General features: G+C 38.8%; 1 pseudogene; it reads left to right on the top strand.

The window, feature by feature from the left end:
- The first annotated feature begins 8,016 nt into the window (after positions 1-8,016).
- Positions 8,017-8,804, top strand: LOC102477691 (putative monooxygenase p33MONOX pseudogene; annotated as a pseudogene).
- Positions 8,805-22,081: the final 13,277 nt, after the last annotated feature.

The raw sequence follows: 22,081 nt of genomic DNA, 5'->3' as shown, positions 1-22,081 counted from the left end.
TATATGTATATATATATATATATTTAAAAAAAGCAAAAATTAGAAAACTGCACAGTGCGTGAATGTACCACACAAAATAACTATTTCTCAGTAACCATGAAGGTGTCTTCTGAGGCCTGCTCCCTTGCCTCTCTTGGGTTGGGAGAGGGAGAGGGGATTATTTAAAAATAATGAGAAAGGAAGGACTGAAAGCCAAGAAACTGTTTTACCTTAAAAACAATTTTAAAGGAAAAATTACAAAAAAAAAGAGAAGACAAAGACAGAGACAGAGGTAGAGAGAGACAAAGACACAGACTGAGACAGGAGGCTTGAAAGTCTGCCTACCATGCGAGTTTGTGGGCTGGAGGTTGAATTATCAGTGGAAAAATCTTCATTTCTCCTATTCCCCTGAAATCAATAGTTCTCAGTAGCCATGAAGGTGTCTTCTGAGGCCTCTCTGGAATCCCAATATTCTGCTAGTACTCCATTTCATTTGGTTTATCACATTTCTCCTTATAAAAGTCTTGGTAACTTTTGAAGTCTTTGACAATGACATAGAGAAAAAACTGTTTGTTGACAGAAATTGGAAATAAAGATCTTCAGGAATGTATACGAAAGGTTAGAGGTGATCCTGTGTCAGGAATTCTGTGGTATACTTACTTTCCAGTCCTTGTAGGGATTTAAGATCTTGCTTCAGGCCAGGTTTACATATAACCTTCCCCTCCTCCGGCATCAGGACAGGGGACTGTCCTAAGGGTCAGAGGCTAATTAATTAGAGGATTCCAAGGCTCTGATTATTCCTTAGTTCATACCTTTATGGACTTGTGACATGTTGTATAATTGAAGCAAGTTATTATAGAATTCAATTGTATCTAATTTCATATTTATAATAAAAACTTCCCTAGAAATTAACTTCATTTTTATTATTAATTTTTAATTATGCAATTAATGCATCCAATTATTTCCTGCTAGACTTAATTTTTTTCTTGGGATATATTCTTTAGTAATTTTTGCAAAAGGGTCTATGGATGATCAGATTTCTGAGGACTTAAATGTGTGAAGATGTTTGCATTGACCTCAAATTTGAATGAAGGTTTAGTTATGCATAAAATTAGAGACTTAAGGCTATTTCTCCTTAGCCCTTTGGAGATGATGCTCTGATATCTCGTGTGTCCAATGATACTGTTATTAATATGGTTCCAATTTGACTTCAATTTCTTTGCAAGTAATTTGATTTTTTTCTCTTGTCTAGGTTTTAGGAATTTCCATTTAGGCTTTACATAATGAAAACATTCTAGAATTGGGTTTTGTCACAACTATAGCTATCTTCGTTTTCTCCTCTTGGACTCTTCCAATTTGAGGACTCAAGTTCTTTTTTTTTTTGGTTCTGGAATTTTTCTGGCTTTATTATTATTATTACCTTTTAAATTTTTACATTTTATCAGTATACATCTTATTAAAATAATTATTTATTTTATTTAATTTATTATTATTTTTAAATTTTCTATAGGGCATGTGTACCCATGAGAGAAAGAGAAAATGACAAAGCAAGCTGCCAGGTCCAGGACTCAAACCACAGTCAGCCATGTGGGAGTTCAGTGCCTTCACCACACCACCTACTGCCCCCAATCACTGCACATCTTTAGAGTACAAATTTTTTTTTCCCAGAATCAATACAGTGCATATTAGTCAAGTCAAAGATATTACCATATATATTATCATCAACAGATTACTTATTTTTATGTCTGTTAAATGCTTCTCTGTTTTTCTCCCCAGATCATCTCCTTCCTATTTTGTATTACCCACCCCCACTTACACTGTTCCTATTATCTATATTTGCTCTCCCTGCTATTATACCTTCTAATATTTCAGTATCTGCCATAGAGTATATGTTAATATAAGCATGTGTTAAGTGGAGACATACAGTCCCTGTCTTTCATAGTCTGGCTTGCTTCGCTTAACATTAAATCTTCCATATTTGTCCACTTTATATCAAATGTCAGTATCTTGTTTTTTATAGCTGAGTAATTCCATAGTGTATAAGTGCCACACCTTTTTAATCCACTAGTCTGTTCATGTGCATTTTCCTGATATTTGATTGGCTCTTCCTCACGAGCACTCATCCCATTTTTAAGATGTGGTATTTTTGCTTAGCTCACTGATGGTGTGAAATTGGTTTATATTACAATTCCACCTACTTCCACCAGTGTAAGTTCTTTCATTTGCCTACTTTCTGACTTTTTAAGAAAACTTGCCATTTTATTGCATTGATGTTCTCCAACCTTTGAGAATATTTTCATCTCTTTTATGAGTTTGTTTTGGAAGCTGAATTTTTCTGTGAGATTTCTTGTTAAGTTTCTTTGCACAGCCTGGCAGGGTGAAGCAGCTGCCATTTCCCATGAGAGTGATGGAGGAGTGTGCTCTGAGAGGCTCAGAAGCTCCTGATTCCTCTGGGACATTGTGGACACCTAAGGCAATCACCTTGCTTCTCCATCCCAAGCTCCTGTACTCACAGCTCCTAGGTGAACTGGACATGCCTGGTGTGTATATATGTGGTGTGGAAAAAAACATCGTGATGCTCCCACTCTGATGTGCTTACTAATTGCCTCTGGTCTCCCATCTGTCTCCTGCCCCTAACCCTCTCTGGTGATGAAGTGCTTTTGTTGCTATTTCTGTGCATGTTCTAAGAGGTGATTTTTCCCATTTAGTCTTAAACACGTGCTTTCCAGCTTTTAAGCATTCATCATTTTCTTATCAGATAAAAGTCCTCTTTAATTTTTATTATGCATACATATTTTTAAACCACATATTTTTAATTACCATAAAGAACATGAACTCATCAGAGAAAGACAGAAAGACAAAGGGAGAAAGGAAGACAGCATCTCCCAAAGTGGTCATGCTCCAATCCCCATAATCCCCTCTCCTCCATTTCTCCTTCCTGTTGAGATTTAGGATACACACACACACACACACACACACACACACACACGGACTATTTCTCAAACTGCAGGCTGAAATTCAAACTGTGGTCAACCATGTGGAATCTGATTCCTTTAACCACCAGGCTATCGGGTTGGCCCTAAAATATGTTTGGTTTTGTTTTAGAGAGATTTTTGGTTCAGGGCACATGAGCTTTTAGAGAGACAGAAAGCAAGATATCAGCTACCAGGGGATGATCAAGCTGCAATCCCTTCTTCTCTCAGGATTTTGTTTACACACACACATGCACCCAGTGTATTTCAAGCCTCTGGGACTTGAACCACAGTTGACTATATGGGAGTCAAGTGATGTAACCATTATGCCATCTTTTGGTCCCAAATATGTATCTTTAATAATTCATATGTATATTATGTGGGAGCTGTATTTACTAGTTCTACATTCTACCATTTTGAAACCAGAACTTGATTTTCTCCCAAGAAAATATTTTTTGAACCAAGTATATGTCAGACACAGTTGATCATGAAGATTAGAATTGTACCTCTCACTCCATGAACGCCCTTTACTTCTCTTCATAGAGCTTTTTTCTACATCATTAATACAAATTTCAAACTGGCAGGAAAGAAAGAAAGGAATAAAGAAGGCAAGGGGAAAAAATGGAAGAAAAAGAAAGAAAGAAAGAAGAAAGAAAGAAAGAAAGAAAGAAAGAAAGAAAGAAAGAAAGAAAGAAAGAAAGAAAGAGAAAGAAAAGAAAGGAAGAAAGAGAGAGAAAAGAAAAAAGAAAGAAAAGAGGGAGGGAGAGAGAGAGAGGTGAGAGTGCTAAAGGAAGGACGGAAAGAAGGAAGGAAGAAAAGAAGAGAAAAACATTGAATTTAGGGAACACTCTGTAATCAGCTCTAAAAGTCAAATCAGTTATATCAAGCCAAGTAAGATGTCAAGAAAACAGACAAGATATGAGATATAGGTAAGAAAAGTGTTGGGACCAGCAGTTAGCATCATGGCTATATCGCTGGACTCCCATGTAGTTGACTGCAGTTTGAGTCCTGGACCTGATGGCTTAAACTTATGCCAGGCACGTGTGCATGCGTGTCCAAGATCTGGAGAGGATAATGGAGGAGAAGGGATTGCAGTATGGCCATCCCCCCTGGGGGGTGATTTCTCACTTTCTATCTGTCTGTCTCTCTCTGTCTTTGCAAGCGTACATGCCCTATAGTGAAAACCTCTCTGAAAAAAAAAGAAAAAAAAAAACCAGAAAAATGTTCTCTGGCCCTCCAGTGTATTCATAATCCTGTCTGTGTAGGGTGATCATATGTCCCAATCTTTCTGAGACAGTCCTGGTTGATGCCTATTGCCCTAGTGTTTAAGTATTAGCAACATCCTAGTTACTCTCAAAAGTGAACTAGTTTGGAGTATAAACAAGATGGCCACTATATTAAGACACTGTGAGGAAAATCAATGAATGAGCACTTCTTGTGAGTGAAAATACTTCGTGCAGTTGGGGGCATAAAGAATAGGAGTACCAAGTTCCCATTCAATCATTCATTCAGTGAAGGTTTACTGAGGCTAAATTACCACCCACCAGGGACTATACTAAGTTTTGAACATATGGCAATGAGCAGCACAGACAAACTGGTGGACATTTCCCTGCAAAGAGATTAGCAAACTAACATCTAATTCGCTGATACAAACCAAAGATGAATTGTATGATCACTCAACGTTTTTTCTAGTTCAAGAACTTGATAAAACATTATAAACTCTCTGCCTACCTAATCATACACTGACAGGTAAGTATTAAGTTAGCATATCAAAAGCACATCATCGTTTAAAAAGAAAAATTAATACTTATCCATTAAACAAGACTAAAGCTGGAGACTGTGTGGTTCATAACAAATTTGACATCACAGGAGGGCCAGTTTGGAGAATGAAGCAAATGAAACATACCACTGGAAAAATTATCTAAGTTGATGATTAGCAGGGTTTTGAATTCAAAGGATAATGTCATCACCCTCTTCTTCACTTAGGCACCAAGATAATGTATATAACAGATCCATTCCTTGCAATTTTCTGCTCATTGTGCTCAAATCCTTTTCATCATATTTCCCTCTCAGCATGCACATGGCCACAAAATCAAAAGCAAAAGGCAAGTTGCAACCTGCAGCCGCTATTTATTTATTTATTCTTTTATTTATTTTTTAAAATGCAGTTCCTTTGAAGAGTTTGACTAGCAAGTGTTCCTTTTGTTATTTTATTTAGACAAAATTTTACAAGGAATTTTTCTCTCATTTCTTAGAGATCAGTATTCCTAGAAAGACTCTCATTCTAAACCCCAGGGGAACATTGAAAATGTCAGGAGCTTCTTAAATGGTGTGAAACCTACTTACAGCTTATTTCTTATAAGCTTTGATATGGAAATTGCAGTGTGGGGATATTTAGAAAAAAATCCAGGGCAAATAGGAATGCATTGTTTATGATATTCTACATAGCCAATTAACTCCTGGTGAGAGGATACTGCTAAAGACTCCAAAAGCTGAGGTTCGATCACACGTGGATAATTTTTTTTCTCTATGGGTTATGACCTTTTCCTCTGTAGATACAGACCCAGATTCTGTACAAATATAATTACAAAATGAGAAAGACAGGTGAATATAGGAGAGTCAATGCAAATTTATCTTCATTGCTAGAAAAAAGAACTCAAAATCAATGGCGGTCAAGAGGATTATTAAGGTAAATCTAAATGTCTCTATAGTATCTGTCAAGATTTTAAGTAAAGCATGTGTGCTCTTGTTTTGAACACATAATTATAAACCATAAGCTTCTTTCTCTCTGCATCTAAACTAGCTTCCCTTCTCTTATCACTTGTCTCAGTTAACAGTGTTGTAATCTACCTTAAGTACCTAATCAGAAAACTAGAGTCAACTTCAATAATGACATACCTTGCTTAACAAAGGAACTACATGGGACCAACAGATAGCATAGTGGTTATATCACTGGACTCCACATGACTGACCGTGGTTCAAGTCCCAGACCCAGTGGCTTTAAAATCACGCCAGGGGTGTGTGTGCATGCATGCCCAAGATCCTGGGAAGAGAATGGAGAAGAAAGGATTGTAGTGTGGCCACCCCCACCCTGGGTGGGGAGAATTTCTCACTTTCCCTCTCACCACCTCTGTCTCTTTCTCTGGTGAGCACACTCACACTAAGGCAAAACAACAACAATGGGGATTCATTCTGAGAAACTTGTTCTTACTTGATCTTGTTGTTGCCCCACATCACAGACTAGCAGGTGTAGCGTACTATGCTCTCAGTCTATATGGGACAGCCTATTTCTCCTAGGCTGTAAACCTGTACAATGTGCTACTGTATAGGAATACTGTAGGCAGTCATAACACAATGTTGTGTATTCGTGTGTCTAAACAAATCTAAACATAGACCAGGTTTAGTAAAAATACAGTATAATAGACTAAAATGGTGCAGGCATCTACACCATTTTAGAGTTTGCGGGATTAGACATTGAATAGAGCTTGTGGGATTAGACGTTGCTCTGGGTGTCAGTGAGGGAGCAGTGAGTGAACGTGAAGGCCTAGAACATTACTGTACACTACTGTAGATTTTATAAACATTGTACAGTAAGTCTACATGGAATTCATTTAAAAATTTATTTCTTGGGAACCAGCAGTTAGCGTAATGGCTATGTCGCTGGACTCCCACGTAGTCGACCGTGGTTCGCGTCCCGGACCCGGTGGCTTAAAACTCACGCCGGGCGCGTGTGCGTGCGTGCCCAAGGTCCCGAGAGGAGAATGGAGGAGAAGGGATTGCGGCGTGACCATCCCCCCTGGGGGGTGATTTCTCGCTTTCTGTCTCTAATGTCTCTCTCTGTCTGTCTGGCGAGCGCACGCGCCCTATAAAATCTCTCTCTCAAAAAAAAATACAGTTAATGATACCTGATAGATCTACTGACATTTGGAACATAGTGTATGGTATAGAGCAAGGGCTATATAAGCAATTGATGTTATTATGTATTCCCTTGTTATCCAGGAATGGAATCCCAATACCACCTGCCTCCTATTGCTGATGAAACTTTTGTGATATAGTCTTCCTATTTAATGACACTACTGTAGATTTTATAAACATTGTACAGTAAGTCTACATGGAATTCATTTAAAAATTTATTTCTTGGGAACCAGCAGTTAGCGTAATGGCTATGTCGCTGGACTCCCACGTAGTCGACCGTGGTTCGCGTCCCGGACCCGGTGGCTTAAAACTCACGCCGGGCGCGTGTGCGTGCGTGCCCAAGGTCCCGAGAGGAGAATGGAGGAGAAGGGATTGCGGCGTGACCATCCCCCCTGGGGGGTGATTTCTCGCTTTCTGTCTCTAATGTCTCTCTCTGTCTGTCTGGCGAGCGCACGCGCCCTATAGTGAAAATCTCTCCAAAAAAAAAATTTATTTCTTCAGTAATAAATCAACATTAGTTTACTGTAATTTTTTTCTTTATAAACTTTTGTGTTTTAATTTTTTTGTCTCTTTTGTAATAAAACTGAGCTTAAAACACCCATTGTGTAGCTGTGCAAAAAAAATTTTTTTTTTCTGCATAGCCTCAGTCCAGAAGATTTTTTTCTATTTTCAAAGTTTCTTAGAGCCAGTTCTCCTGGCTATGCTCAGGACCTTTGGTGTCACTGTCACTCTCATTTGGGTCTGGACTGTGCCACAATCATTTATGAGACCTGGGTCTTCGGAGCCTCTTTACTCTGGAGCTCAGGCTTCAGGCAGCTCTGCAGCAGGAGAACAAAACCTTTGAATGGACTCTTCCCGAGAAGCTGGACAATGCTCCTTATAACATTTGTTTGTCAGTACAGTTGTCACATCATTTCACTGTAGTGGCAGAGAACTGGCTCCAAATTCTTCATAAAAGAGCACCTGATCCAGACCTTTCAACAACTGCACAACAACCAGAAGTGTCTACACTTAAGCCTACTGGGCCTCTGGGCAAGTAATGTGAGTGATTGTTACACTGGTGGGTCCCTGCCCATCAGATGTATTGCCAGGCATTCGGTATGACAACGCCCTTAAAGACCCTGTGCTCATGATTCTTCCTTAACTGGGCATGGTCAGTATCCTCTGGGACCTGGTGATTCCAGATTGCAAGTATCAGCACCTTGCCAAGGCAGAGGAAGGAGAGACCAGCGTCTTCCCTGTCATTGACCATTTACAGTACGGGCAAAGCCCTAGTGGAAAAGGTTAAAGTTCTCCACATCATCATGAATTATCTGATCACAAAACAGCATTTTGAACAACAGGCAGAGATGAGAGGTGTTGGTTACACACCATACGAGTGACTTACCACCAAGAAGACCAAATATCTCCAAGTGGCAGACGCACCCCCAGACTAAAGCTACAGAATGGACAGATAACAAAACAAGAGAAGCAGCCTGCATCACCTAGTCCATCCTCAGCAACAATCCTCATTCTTCTCCTAAGAAGAGATGAAGAAGAGCTTCTGGTTCTTCTATAGCCTTGCCTGGCCCAAATTCTGGTAGCATAGATTTTGTAAGTGGAGATAAGGACAGAAATTTGTCATATAAATGAGGCCTCTTTTGGACCAAGATCCCTCTAGAAGGCTGATTTGAGAGGTTTCACCACGCAGGCCTGCAGAGGAGTCCAGAAGATCTCCCCAAAGGAGCTGATCCATATTCAGACCACCCAAATGGCTGCAGAGCCAGCAGCCACCTAAGATGAACACCCCAGTTTCCTCTAGAAGGGAGGAAACAACCACCACAAACCTATAATCGCGAACCCTGTGACTTGAATGTCTTCACATCCAAGTGCCTCCAGCACTCTCTCGGTTCCAGGGTTTCTTGTACCCCACCCTCTTTCACCTTGACTCTGCCATAGGAGAAGTATGGTTTTTAAAAAACCTCTTAAATCGAGGTGGGAACTGGAGATTTAATTGGATTTGGAGAAAGATGAGTGCAAAACTTGTCCTCATTGTGTAGAGGAAGCCACGTTGTACTGCTTTAAAGTTAGACTAAGTCTTAGCAGTGATGTATGAAAGACCACATGATATATTATTTCTGTATCATTTGCCTTGATAAGAACTTTGATCATTGCTGAGTAGGTAAATGATGCCTGTGCTGTCCCAAAACCAGGCTCTTTGATTCTTTTATCACCATCAATGTGAGCACGACTAGATTGATGGCGTTGGCACCTTGTTTGTGCTGGTGCTCTGCGTTAGCCTTGTTAGGGACCTAAACCTTGGGCGAATCTAAGATCTGTTTGAGATCTGACTACATTAAAAGACAGATGAGGCTGAAACTGCAGTCTCTTTGCTTCTTAGTAGACTTAATGGGTCACCTCGTCCTACGACTGGTTCTTCAAATGTACCTCTTGGGCCAGTGCTGTTGGAAGGATGCTCCCCATTTATGTGTCACAGAACAATTTATGTGTCTTGCATAGCCTTTCCTGCACTTTAAAGTGAGCCTTCCCTGCACTTTAAAGTAAGATTAATTTAACTCCAGCTTGGTTGAAAACTTGCTAAGTGAAAAATGTCAGTCTACTGAGACCAGCAGATGGGGTAATGGTTACATCACTGGATTCCAACATAGTCAGCCAGGATTCGAGTCCTGGACCCAGTGGCTTAAAACTCATGCAGGACACATGCCCATATGTGCCCAAAATCCCAAGAGGAGACCGGAGGTGAAGGGATTGCAGCATGGCCCATCCCCCATCAGTCATCCCGCTGGAGGGTAATTTACTGCTTTCCCTTTCTCCAGTGAGTGTACATTACCCTATAGCAAAAAATTTTAAAAAAATCTACTGATTTGGTAAAAATAAAAGGAAGTTAAAGTTCTTTTCTTTAATAAAGAAGATGGTAACTACAGCTAGATTATAATTTTGAGGTTTACATGAAACTAGCGTCATCTTATTTTATTTCCTCACTTAGCTTAGGACTTGAATTTTTTTTGTTGGGAAGTGGATATTCAAAATCTTTCACCAAAATGAGCTTCTTACCTTTATGCAACACATACCTTGCTGAGAAATAGCAATGGAAAAAATTGCTTTTTATTTCTTTTTACTGTGTACATGTTTAGTCATTGTCTCGAACAGTCTCAAATACCTGCTGCTTTTTGTTTTAAATAATATCTTGTCCACATAAAGAGTTGATTTCTCATAGAACAACCCTAGAGTCTAAAATTATCATAACAATTAATTAATTTGTGCTTTCTGTTGTGACCTCTTCTTCTGACAATAAAAACCCTTACTACTTTCTTAAAATGTTTAATTTTCTTTTCAAAAAAATTTTTTTTGTTAAAAACAAAGATGCAAGTACTCATATTAGACTAGGCCTACCCAGGATTACCAATATCACTGTCTTCCACCTCCACATCTTATCCAACTGGAAGGGCCATGATAGACAAAACAACATGAGAGTAAATCAAAAAACAAAAGAAAAGGATGCCATCAAGAGACGCAGTGGACACCAGATGTGTGAGGTTGTGATGGGGTAACACAGCATGCTATTTCACAGTAAACTTTTTTTTTTCACTTTTTCACTTGGCAGAGAGACTGAGAGAAGGAAAGAGAAAAAGCTCCTTCAGTGGGGTGTGGCCATGCCATAATCCCTTCTCTCTTTCTCCATCCTACAGAGATTTGGGGAATACACACATGCATGTGCCAGTATGTTTTTCAAACTGTTGTGTTTCTGACTCTAATTACATGGTCAGCTATATAGGATCTGGCTCCTTAACTATAGGCCATAGGGCAGACTCTTACAGTAAACTTCTTTTGTTTATTTATTGGGTTTTTGCTATAGAGTGGGTGCGTATGCCAGAGAAAGACAGACAGAGAGAGGGAAGTGAGAAATCAGCCCCCAGGGAGGGTGGCCATTCTGCAATCCCTTCTCCTCCCTCCTCTTGGGATTTTGAGCATGCACACACATGCACCCACCATGATTTTTTATTTTGGGGAGGGGGTAATCTGCTATTCCCAAGACACAAAGTTGGAAGTACTACTGTCTCTTGATTTGACTTTGAATGCTTTTTGAAGTAATTAGTTAGAGATGTATTTGCCAAGCAAATTACTTCTTGGCAAGTAGAATTGTGTCGTGTCACTGTTCTCAAAGTTCACAGAGCCCAGATCACTTTCTTCAAATGAAAGTTTAATTATGAACCTGAATAAAATAAGCAAAACAGGAACTGCTTTAGTTAAGGCGGGAGTAGGGATCCCAGAGGCCCACTTGCCCATTCATCACCTAGAACGTCACCCGTTCCACCTCCTTCCCATTGCTCTCGGCATTAGCACTGTCATATTCTCTGTCGTGTTATTCTCACTGAAATCACGAACATGCTCTAACATTTTCTAACTTCCCTCCTTCATTCCAGCTTACCACCCCATTTCTCTGCTTTCTTTCACAGGAAACTACATAGTACACTGATTTCCTCACTTCTATTGTCTCTAAAACAGCTGACTCTCTTCTCTTCTCTTTCTACTGCCTCTGATGGGGTCTCAAGTCAACATCATCTCTTGCTCAGATAACTGCAGTGGCCTCCTGTCTAGTCTTCCTGTCTCTATGCTTGCCTGCGTGATCTCTATTCTCTACAGAGCGGTTAGGCAAATATTTTAAAAGCATAAATTAGGTCATAGCACCTGATGATTAAAATATCTCAGTGGCACCTCAATGAGTTTAGAATAAAATCCACACTCCTTCCTATACTGTATAAAGCCTTTCAGGATCATCCTTCTTTCTCTTTCCAACTTTAATTCAGGCTACTTGCACCCATCCCTGGGGGTGTCTGCTCTTGTTGTTCCCTGAGTTCGGAATTTTCTTGCCATGTTTACATCTCCCTGATACCTCATCAATATTTTCTGTTCTCACTTAGATGCTATCCTCCTCAGAGGCTATCCCTGGCCCTTGACATAAAATAGTCCCCCTGTGCCCATTTTTCTTCTCTTTCACCCTGTTTATCCTCTTTATGATACATGGCATTGCCTATACGTTTCTTATTACTGCATTTCTTATGTGTGTGTCTTTCTCTTCCACCAGGATTTAAACTTCACAGAGTCAAAGCATGATTTTCCTGTTCAGCCACGTGGTTCAGCACCTGGTCTGGCTCCTAGCACAGCATCTAACACATAGATTAAATGTTGGTTTTTAATTACTGCAAAAGTAAAGTCCATTTGGGATGACAAAAGTGTTTTAAAATTGGGTTGTGGTGATATATGCCCATATCTGAATATACTAAAATCCTTTAAGCTATAATTTTGAAGTGGGTGAATTCTATGGTATGTAAATGATATCTTAATAAAGCTGTTTTAGAAAAATGAAATAAATTACTTTACCTTTTTAAGGCTTGGGTATTTTTAATTAACATTTTTATTTTTAATTAATTAATTAACATTCCTTTACTGAGCATCAACACGGCATACAAAATGTGATTTCCCAGCCAGGATATAGGTAGCCATCACTGCATAGTGGCTTAATCATACATGTTATCACCAATAATTTTCCATTTCTAATTTCATATATACATTTTCCCCTTATTTCTCATCCTTTGCCATTTCCCACCCTTCTCCCACACTACCTCTGGTGTCTATAGTTGTTTTCCATTCCTCCCCCCCCCCCGACATTTTATTGATTCACAAAATTTCTTAAATAATCTGACTATTTTCAATAGCAAGTTCACCTGATATATGCATGCCTGTGAATACTTGTCTGACTTTTTAAGGCTTAACTTCCATATTTACAAAACTAAATAATAATACCTGGGAAGAGAGAGAAGTAGATGTGATTTTCAAGGTTCTATTTCTTTGACCATAATTACTCTAGACAGCTGTCTGCTGTGGCAACTGTCATTTAGGACTCTCTGGAAACCAACTTGTCTCTCATACATCAAAACAAAGACCGAATTGACTTTCCTTGACTGGTAGTTGCCACCTACAAAATATGTAGGGAAGGAAAGAGATGAAGGAAGGAAGGAAAAAATGAAAAGAAGAAAGGAAGTAAAGAAGAGGTGAAAGCAAAGGAGGGAGGAAAGAAAAAGAAATAAAAAGGAAAGGAAGAAGAAGAAAAGTACAGTCCAAACCACAGAGTTCTGGCAAATCACTAGACCTATATCACCATTTTCAAAACCGCAAAGACAAATTTATCTAAGTCTTTTGGTATTTCTTTCTGTCAAATTCATGTCTGTTTACTTTTTATTCTAGGTTGATGTCTTAGTCACTCTGGGATGCTATAACAGAATACTGTGGACTGCATAGCTAGCGCAACATGCATTTATTTCTCTTCGTTCTGAGGGCTGGGAAATTCAAGATCAAGGCACCAGAAGATTTGGTGTCTACTGAGGGCCTACTTTCTGGTTTGGGGATGGAGATCTTTTTTGCTGTATCGATACATGGTGAAGAGAAGATAAGAGAGCTCTCTGGGCCCTTTTTTATAAGGGTACTAATCCCATTCATGAGGGCTCCATCCTCATGACCTAATTACCAAAGTCTCTTCCTCTTAGTACCATTACATTGGGGGTTGGCATTTCAACATACAAATTTTGAGAGGACACAAACATCTGGCCTTTAACAGTTGGATTTCCCCAGAAGTCAAGCCTGAGGCAAGGATTCAAATGTATGTTCCTTATTTGGGTGGTGATCTCAGGGAGCACGGGTGGCAGTGGGCAAGTGGAACAGAGAAGGAAGGTAGCCATTACAAAGCAGTGAAAGGAGACTGCTAAGGGGTATGGGGCACAATCTCATGCAGGTAGAGCACACCTCAGTGATGTTCCACAGAGATTCAGTTACCCACCAACTTCCAGCTGTCATTGTTTAAGAGCTTTCCCCACTAGTGCTACTTCCCAGCACTCCTAGCTTGCCTTGCCTGGGTTAAGCATACTCCAGTGGTTGAGGGTCTAACATCTGGAAGAAGACACCATAGAACTGTGACAGTACCAGTGGTTGAGGGTCTAACATCTGGAAGAAGACATCATAGAACTGTGACAGTACACCAGTGGGGTCTTCTACACATCAGACATGGACTCTAGGCACATTTCACCCAAGGGGTTCCATTCAGGAGGAACTGTCTTCCTTCCTGTGTCCCCAGCGGTCAGCCATGGGTGGGCAGAAGGATGAGAAGAATTGGGCTGAATTTTCCAACTCTGGACCTTCTTGTTCCTCTTTATAAATTCCTCCTAGAAGCTGAGCCAAATTAGAATCCCATGGACCTCTTTATCACACAAAATATTCTTTTTGTTGTTGTTGTTGAGAAATTTTTGCTATAGGCCGCATGTGCTTGCCAGAGAGAGAGAGAGACAGAGAAAAAGAAAGCAAATCACCCACCTAGGGGGCATAGTCACACCACAATCACTTTTTCTCTATTCTCCTCTTAGGATTTTGGGCATGAATGGACAAGTGCCTGGCATGAATTTCAAGCCACTGGGTCCGGGACTTGACCTGTGATCAGCTACATAGGAGTCCAGTGCCTTAACGACTATGCCACCTGCAGGCTCCCACAGAAGTTACTCTTAGTAGCCAAAACAAACATTGGATTCCATGGTAGAAGTTGTTCAGCAAACAATATGCAAGGAAAGTTTAGCCAATTATGGACACATCCTGCTGTAACTCCAGTTCAAGTCTCCATTCCCTCAGCTTGTGAAACCCACATTTGCTCAGCACGTTAATTCTATCTTATGTGTGTGGTACTAGGCTGCAGGTTCCTTGGGGATGCTATTTAACTATAACAATTTTTAAACATCAGAAGAGATAAGTGACCTATTACAACACATAAACATGTACATAACTTTTACAGACTCTTTTTTCACTTGCTACTTTAAAATTTAAAGTTAAAGCTATGTTAGACACTGCAGTTAAAATGGCCCGATGATATATTATTGCTTTGACGAGTCCCCTCATAAAATGAATGCTATACTGTTACCTTTCTGCACTCTCAGAATTTCACTTTAGCTTTGTTTCATCTTGATCTTTGTAAGTTATTTTAAAGATTATGTGCACTTGCCCTTTGCTGTAAGTGTCTTAGAATGATTTTTGGTCAATGTAATAAAATTCTACTCTGCTGAAGCTTACTTATCGTGCCTCTTTTATCCATCTCAAATTCCCTGTCTCCTGTACAGAAGTTGCCAGTTTGGCAATCTTTCCCTGATAGCCCAATCCTTACTTGTTTGGAAGAGCTTTTGAACCCCAGCCTGAACCCACATGAAGGCAGGAGGCCAGCACTGAAACAGCAGGGAGAGTGACGTCTAAATGGTCTAAACAGCAACAACGGTGACCTCACAACTGTTCCTCAGATCCAGAAGGCAGTATGTCATTGCCTTTAGTATTCCATGGCATTAGCCAGTTCTTCAGTCTTGTTTATCTTCCCAGAGCCAATGTACAGTGTGGTAAGACTGTCATGTCACAAACCATGTGAGGCCATCACACTGGTGTATCTCACCTCTTACTTATGGCACTTTCTTCATGCCTAGTTCTGCCTAGAATACCCCACTCTGCCTGCTTTGTCCTCATATTCAATTTTTTCTATTCATTTAACAAGTATTAACTGACATTTTTTATTGGCCAAACACATTGCTCAGAGCCAAGACACAGTGATATTTGGAATGGACATATCACCTCAATGGAGTTTAATAAGAAGGAAATGATGAAATGTAAGGCATGAACAAGTAAATAAATAACAAACTGAGAAAATTATTATAAATTATTTTTATGGGGTCATCAAGAAGGTGTACATAGGGGGTGGATATCAGGGAAGAGTGAGGAGACGGTGCAGAACAGAGTAGTGAGTCATTAGTTACCTAGAAGCAAGCCCATAGTTAGTTAACATGGAACTAAATTCTGCATTTAACACTGACCCTGTGTGTGATCTTAAACAAGTTTCTTGTTTTCTCTAATCCTTAATTTTCTCACCTGTAAAGTGAATATAATAATGTCATCTAACTCTGAAGATATTGGGAAGATGGGACAAATTTCTATAACATAATGAGCAGATAGAATGTGCTTGGTAAATATTGGCTGTGAATTATGATAATTAAGCTGAATTTTGAAAGGCAACTAAGGCCAACTATGCTAAGAGTTTTGGGGAAAAACATACAAGAAAAGAGAACAATATGTTTCAAGGCAATAGAGCTCAGTTTTGTTGCAGGCTCTATCAAAAGATGAGTGCTGCTGGAATTGAATAAATGAAGGAAAAGTCTGCTACAGGATGGGATGAGAGACAACCCACTGGTGGTTGTGCGCTTTCTCCAGCAATGCTTGTCTGTATGAATGCCAGCCTACAGAAAGCAGATGTTTGGTTTATTCAGAATTGGTTTTTCCCCCTAGAGACTGTGAAAGAAGCTAGAGCTAACATGTTGAGAATATTTGTAACAGAATAGCTCAAATGAAAGATCATGAAATCTAAGCTAGATAAAAGAGAATAAAAGATAACTGGAACTAATGAATAGCGAGAAAATAAAAGAATGAATGAGCAGTATCAAGTAGATTTTTTAAATGTTTCATAAATACTCTGGGGTAAGTAAACCAGGGAGACAGGAGTTCATGGTAGGAAAGAAGGGTCTCTGAATTGATTATTTTGGAGCTAGTCTGATGTATAGAGGTGATAAAAATCTAAGGAGTGATCCTACTACAAGCTAATATGGTGACCCTATGCAAATTAGAAAATGGCACCCTTCCTCAAGGTGCTCTATCATCATCTGCCAGAAATTGTCAGAATATCTATGCACAGCAATGATGGTAACATCATTGGACCTACACAGATACATGCATGCAGCTTTATAGACAGGAGCCCTGTCCATATGTGTGTTGAACCCAGCAAGAATACTAGGAGGTCAAGGTAAAAAGAAGGATGTTCCAGGAAGGTTGACGTGAAGGAGACTGAAGGAGAATTGTCAGAGGCTGTTAGTGACACCAAAAAAGAGAGAGTAGGAAGTCGAAAGTCATAGACCTGACAGGAAAGAGCTTTATGAGAGGCAGGAGGAGTAAAGCCGAGGAGTCAGGAATAGGGTGCAAGAAGACAGGATACCTGCTTTCTCGCAACCAGGTATTTGGGGTTAGTGAGACAAGCACATGCTGCACAGAAGGGATATGGCAGATGGTGGAGTCCCTCACTTTCTTAGGATTTAGCTCAAATGTTTTCTTCTCCGTGAAATATTTCCTGAGTTTCCCAACTAGACATGTGTTTTTTCTTCCCTGAAATCTCTAGCAACTACTTTGTGCCTCTTCTACCTCCAGATCTTTTTTCTATTTTAACTATAATTCATTTTGATAAGTTCTTATCTACCCTAGCAGAATGTTTGCTCAGGGTAGAACTCTGTCTGCTATATCTTTGTATCTAGTAGAATGCTGTCTCTTCATTTACTTAGCTGTGGTAGGTACTTAATAAATACTGAATGAATGAATAAATATTACTTTTTCTTTTTGCTCCCAAATCTTAGTAGAAAGAAACCGTGATGTTTGCAAACTATAGCTTTATCTCTATTACATCTAGAGTCACTGGAAATGTGAACTACTGGTTTCACAATCTGGGTACAGACTCCACAGAACTATGTTTAATGGTATTGTCTGTCTTTTTCTCTGTTTTGTGTAACAGAGTTATCTTTTCTTTTGTAATTTTTGAATGACACCAACAATTAATAACTTTATTAAGTAGAAATATCTTTTATACCTTGTATGTTTATTAAACAGAAATTCCATTCTATTATTTGAAATAGTTATTATAAACAACAATCAATTGTGAATCAGTAGTTTTCCTTATTCTAATTTTTGAGAGGTTTTTGCTATAGGGCGCATGTGTTCGCCAAACAGGGAGAGACAGAGAGACAGAAAGTGAGAAATCACTCCCAGGGGGGGATGGTCATGCCACAATCTCTTCTCCTCCTTTCTCCTCTCGGGATCTTGGGCACACACGCATATGCGCCCGGTGTGAGTTTTAAGCCATCGAGTCCAGAACGCAAACCACGGTCAACTACATGGGGGTCCAGCGACATAGCCATTAAGCTAACTGCTGCCCCCCCCCATTCTAATTTTTGAACATTATTTTTGTTTTGAGTATTTGGAAATATCACATGTGATTGCTTCTTCACTCATTCAACTAAATATTTTAAACTAATAATAATGTGTTTCATCTAGTATAACAATTAAAAACTGTGAGGGCCTAGCCTGGTGGCACAGTCAGTAGAAAACTGAACTGCAGGGCTGGAAGCCGCACAGCCTAAACAAGATCAGATCCCTGGTCAGCTTGAAAAGACATTGGGTAAATGCAAGTGTGTCCAAGATCCCAAAGAGCCGGAGGATCAGGGAAAGGGAATGTGACTTAAAAAGACCCTGTGAAGGGTATTGCTCTCTCTCTCTCTTGTTCTCTCTCATCCTGTATTGGTAAATGAGTACCTTATTTGAAGAGGATGTAGTATATTTTTATCCTGGAATAGTAAATGAAAGACAAAACATTTCTCCTTTGGTTTCTTATATCATTTATTTCCTTAAAAATGTAAAAATCTCCTCCTATCTTTTCAACAAATGATACTGGAACAACTGGACAGTCACATGCAAAATAATAATAATAACAATCTGAACAGACTTTACACTCTTCAAAATTAATTCAAAATCAATCATAAGCCAAAATGTAAGCTGTAATACTATGAAACTCCTAGAAGATAACATAGGAGAAAATCTAGATAACCTTGGGTATAGAAATAACTCTTAGATAAAATACTAAAAGTATGATCCATAAAAGATATAATTGATAAGCTGAATGTTATTGAACTTAAAAACTGCTCTGACACTGTGAGGATAATAAAAAGATAAGCCACAGACTCAGAGAAAATATTTGCAAAGATGTATCTAATAAAGGACTGTCATCCAAAGTAAACATAAAACTCTGAAACTAAACAATAAGAAAATGAACAACTGGATTAAAAAGTAGGCAAATTGGGGCCAGTGGGTAACGTAGTAGTTAAAGTCCTTGACTCCCACAAGACCAACCACTGTTCGAGTCCCAGACCCAGTAGTTTGAAAATCATACTGGGTACATGGGTCTCAATAGATAAATGAATAAATAAATATATAAATAAATAAAAAGTAGGCAAATGACTGAGCATCTCACCAAAGAAGATATGTAGATGGCAAATAAGCAGAGGAAAAAGTGTTCCATACCAATTATTGGCTAGGATGTGGAACAACAGAAATTTTCATTCATTGCTGGTGGGAATGCTAAATGCTACAGTCCCTCTGGAAGACAGTTTGTCAATTTGTTTTACAAAACTAAGCATACTTTTAACACGTGATTTAGCAAATGTGTCCCTTGATATTTTCAGATGAATTAAAAACCATCTCCCCACAAAAATCTGCACATGAATTTTTATAACAGTTTTATTCATAACTGCCAAAATATGGAAACAACCAAATGTCCTTCAGTAGATACATGGATCCATTTTGTCACATCCAGATTATGGAATATTACTCAGCAATAAAAGGAAATGAGCTCTCAAGTTATGAAAAGACATGGAGGAAGCTCAAATACATATTACTAAGTGAAAGATGCCAGTCTGAAAAGCCATGCTGTATGATTCCAACTATATGACATTCTGGAAAAGGCCAAACTATGAAGGCAGTGAGAGAATTAGTGGTTTCCAGGAGTTAGAGGGGAAGGAGTGATGAACAGACAGAGAACACAGGATTTTTTATGGCAATGAAATTTATCTCCATGATACTATAATGATGCAGCCATGTCATTGCAGATTTGTCAAATCCTATAGAAATGTATAACATCAAGATTGAACCCTATGAACTTGGGATGATTATGACATGCCGATGTGGGTTCACTGATAATAACAAATGTACTACTCTGGATTAATAGTTGAAGAAGTTGGGTATGTGTGGGGGTAAGGGATGGGCGAAAATTAAATCCTCATATCTCTTGTATTTTGCTTTGAGCCAAAAACTGCTCTAAAAAATAAAGTAGATTTAAAAAAAGAAAGACTCCTAGTTTTCAGGATAAAAATTATCTTCCTAGCATGGTATTCTTGGTACTTCGTCTGACTTTCATCTATTTCTTCTATTTTAAATTCCACCACATCCTTCACAATATCATCCATCCATTCATCTATGAAATATTTGCTTTTATTGTTTATGTGCCAGATATTGCTAGTTGCGAAGGCAAAATGGTGAAAAGGCAGACACTATTAACAATATTTATAAAAGTAAGTTGAAATAATTGATTTTTTATTTTAAGATTTTAAATTCTTTGAGTATATAGATTTAATCAATCTTTATCCAGTGTGATAGGTATTCAAATAAGTTTGGGATTAAATATATGAATAAATAAGTACATAAAGTATTCTTTTATGACTTTTTAGGATTTTGAGTTTCAGTTTGCATGTTTACATTTCCCTCTTAAAATGTACTTCTGCAGACTTAAATACATGGGTATTTATTAATTGTACATGTATTATTAAATTATTATTCTTACTACTCAGTAGCGCCTCAGTAATAACCCAAGATAAAAGGTCATGCCCCATGTCCAAGAATCAGAGCTCATTTCCACAATAAATCTCATCACCCTTTGGAATAGTGCAAAGTGCATACCTTCTCTAGTTGATAGAATTAACAGAAACTGCCAGAAGTATTAAAACAGAAAACAGAGTTTTAAAAACAGAAATTAAGGGACCAGCAGATGGCATTATGGTTATATCTCTGGCCTCCCACATGGTCGACTGCAGTTTGAGTCTCAGACCTGGTGAAATAAAACTCACACCCAGCATGTGTGTGTTGATGGCCAAAATCTGGAGAGGAGACCAGAGGAGAAGGGATTGCGAAGTGACCATCCCCCTTGGAGGGGTTATTTCTTGCTTTCTGTCTCTGTGTCTCTCTCTGTCTCTTGGCAAGCACACACACCCTATAGCAAAAATCTATCTCAAAAAAAAAAAAAAAAAGAAAGAAAAAAAGAAAAGAAGAGAAAAGGAAAGAAAAACTCGGAAATTAGTATTTACAACTAAGAAAATTAATATTTCAGAGTCATTTCTATTGGATATCTTATTTGGTCATATTATTTTCACTTTAGAATGGGTAGGCAAAATAAGATATTTGTATATTTTTAACAAAAAACTTCAAAATACTTGTTAAACATCTTGTTATAGAAATTTTCAAATGTATTCAAGAATGCAGAAAGTAAATCTTCACTGATTTCTCTCCAAGTTGGCTCCTGGACTTTTCTGACATGACTCATAGACTTCCGTAGTTTTCTTGTTTTTCTTTTATGTATGGCTTAGCATGCTGGCCTGAAATTGGCTATTTTTCCAATAAGCTCTGATTACTTTAATGGGAAATGGTATTAAAAGACTGCAGTTTAGTTGATGGAGGTATTCATTGCTATTGGACTGGTCACTGTTTCCAGGCCTTTTCAGCAGATAGAGTTAATGTATCAAATACACTCGTAGGGGCCAGCCTGCAGTCCGGTGGTTTAGGCAGCTGGATCTCACATGGCTAACTGCATGGTTCAAGTCCTGGATCCCAATGGCTTGAAAAACATGCCAGGCACATGTGTGTGGGTCCTTAAAATCCCAAAAAGGGGAAGAGGAGAGATGACAAAAAAGGGATTGCAGCTGACTAATCCCCATGGGGTGGGGTGGGACTTTCTCACTTTCCAACATTCTCTCTCTGTCTCTCTCCAGTGACTACAAGCATTCTCTGATAAAAAAATGAAAACAAAAACAAAAACAAAAGAAAACAAACAAACAAACAAATAAATAACATGCACTTATAAGAATATAAGCAATTATGATTTGGAACTGGAACTCAAATCACGGTTGGCCGTATGGGAATTCAGCGCCTCAAACACCACGTCATCTGCTGGCCCCACTTTTTTTTTTTTCATCTATTTTACTTAGACTAATTTATAGAACAGATTATTTTTATATATACTATAGGAGTGACATTATTAAAAATGGCTAGACTTCAAACTACAATAGTAGAAGATAACATTTGAGAAAAGAGTTCCACTTGAACAATTGTTCATCTCTTTTTTTATTTATTTGTTTCGTGAAAGTGAGAGACAAGGCAGGCACCCTCAACAGGGTCTCATGCTGCGTTCCCCGATGCCAGCCTTCCCATAAAGTCCAGATCACGAGCACATATGCCCAGCACGTACAGACCAGTGGGCGACTACATCTGAGACCTGGCAT

This window comes from Tupaia chinensis, unplaced genomic scaffold (assembly GCF_000334495.1).
Source record: "Tupaia chinensis unplaced genomic scaffold, TupChi_1.0 Scaffold143609_1, whole genome shotgun sequence".
NCBI classification, from domain to species: Eukaryota; Metazoa; Chordata; class Mammalia; order Scandentia; family Tupaiidae; genus Tupaia; species Tupaia belangeri.
This window is presented reverse-complemented; position numbering and strand designations above follow the sequence as displayed.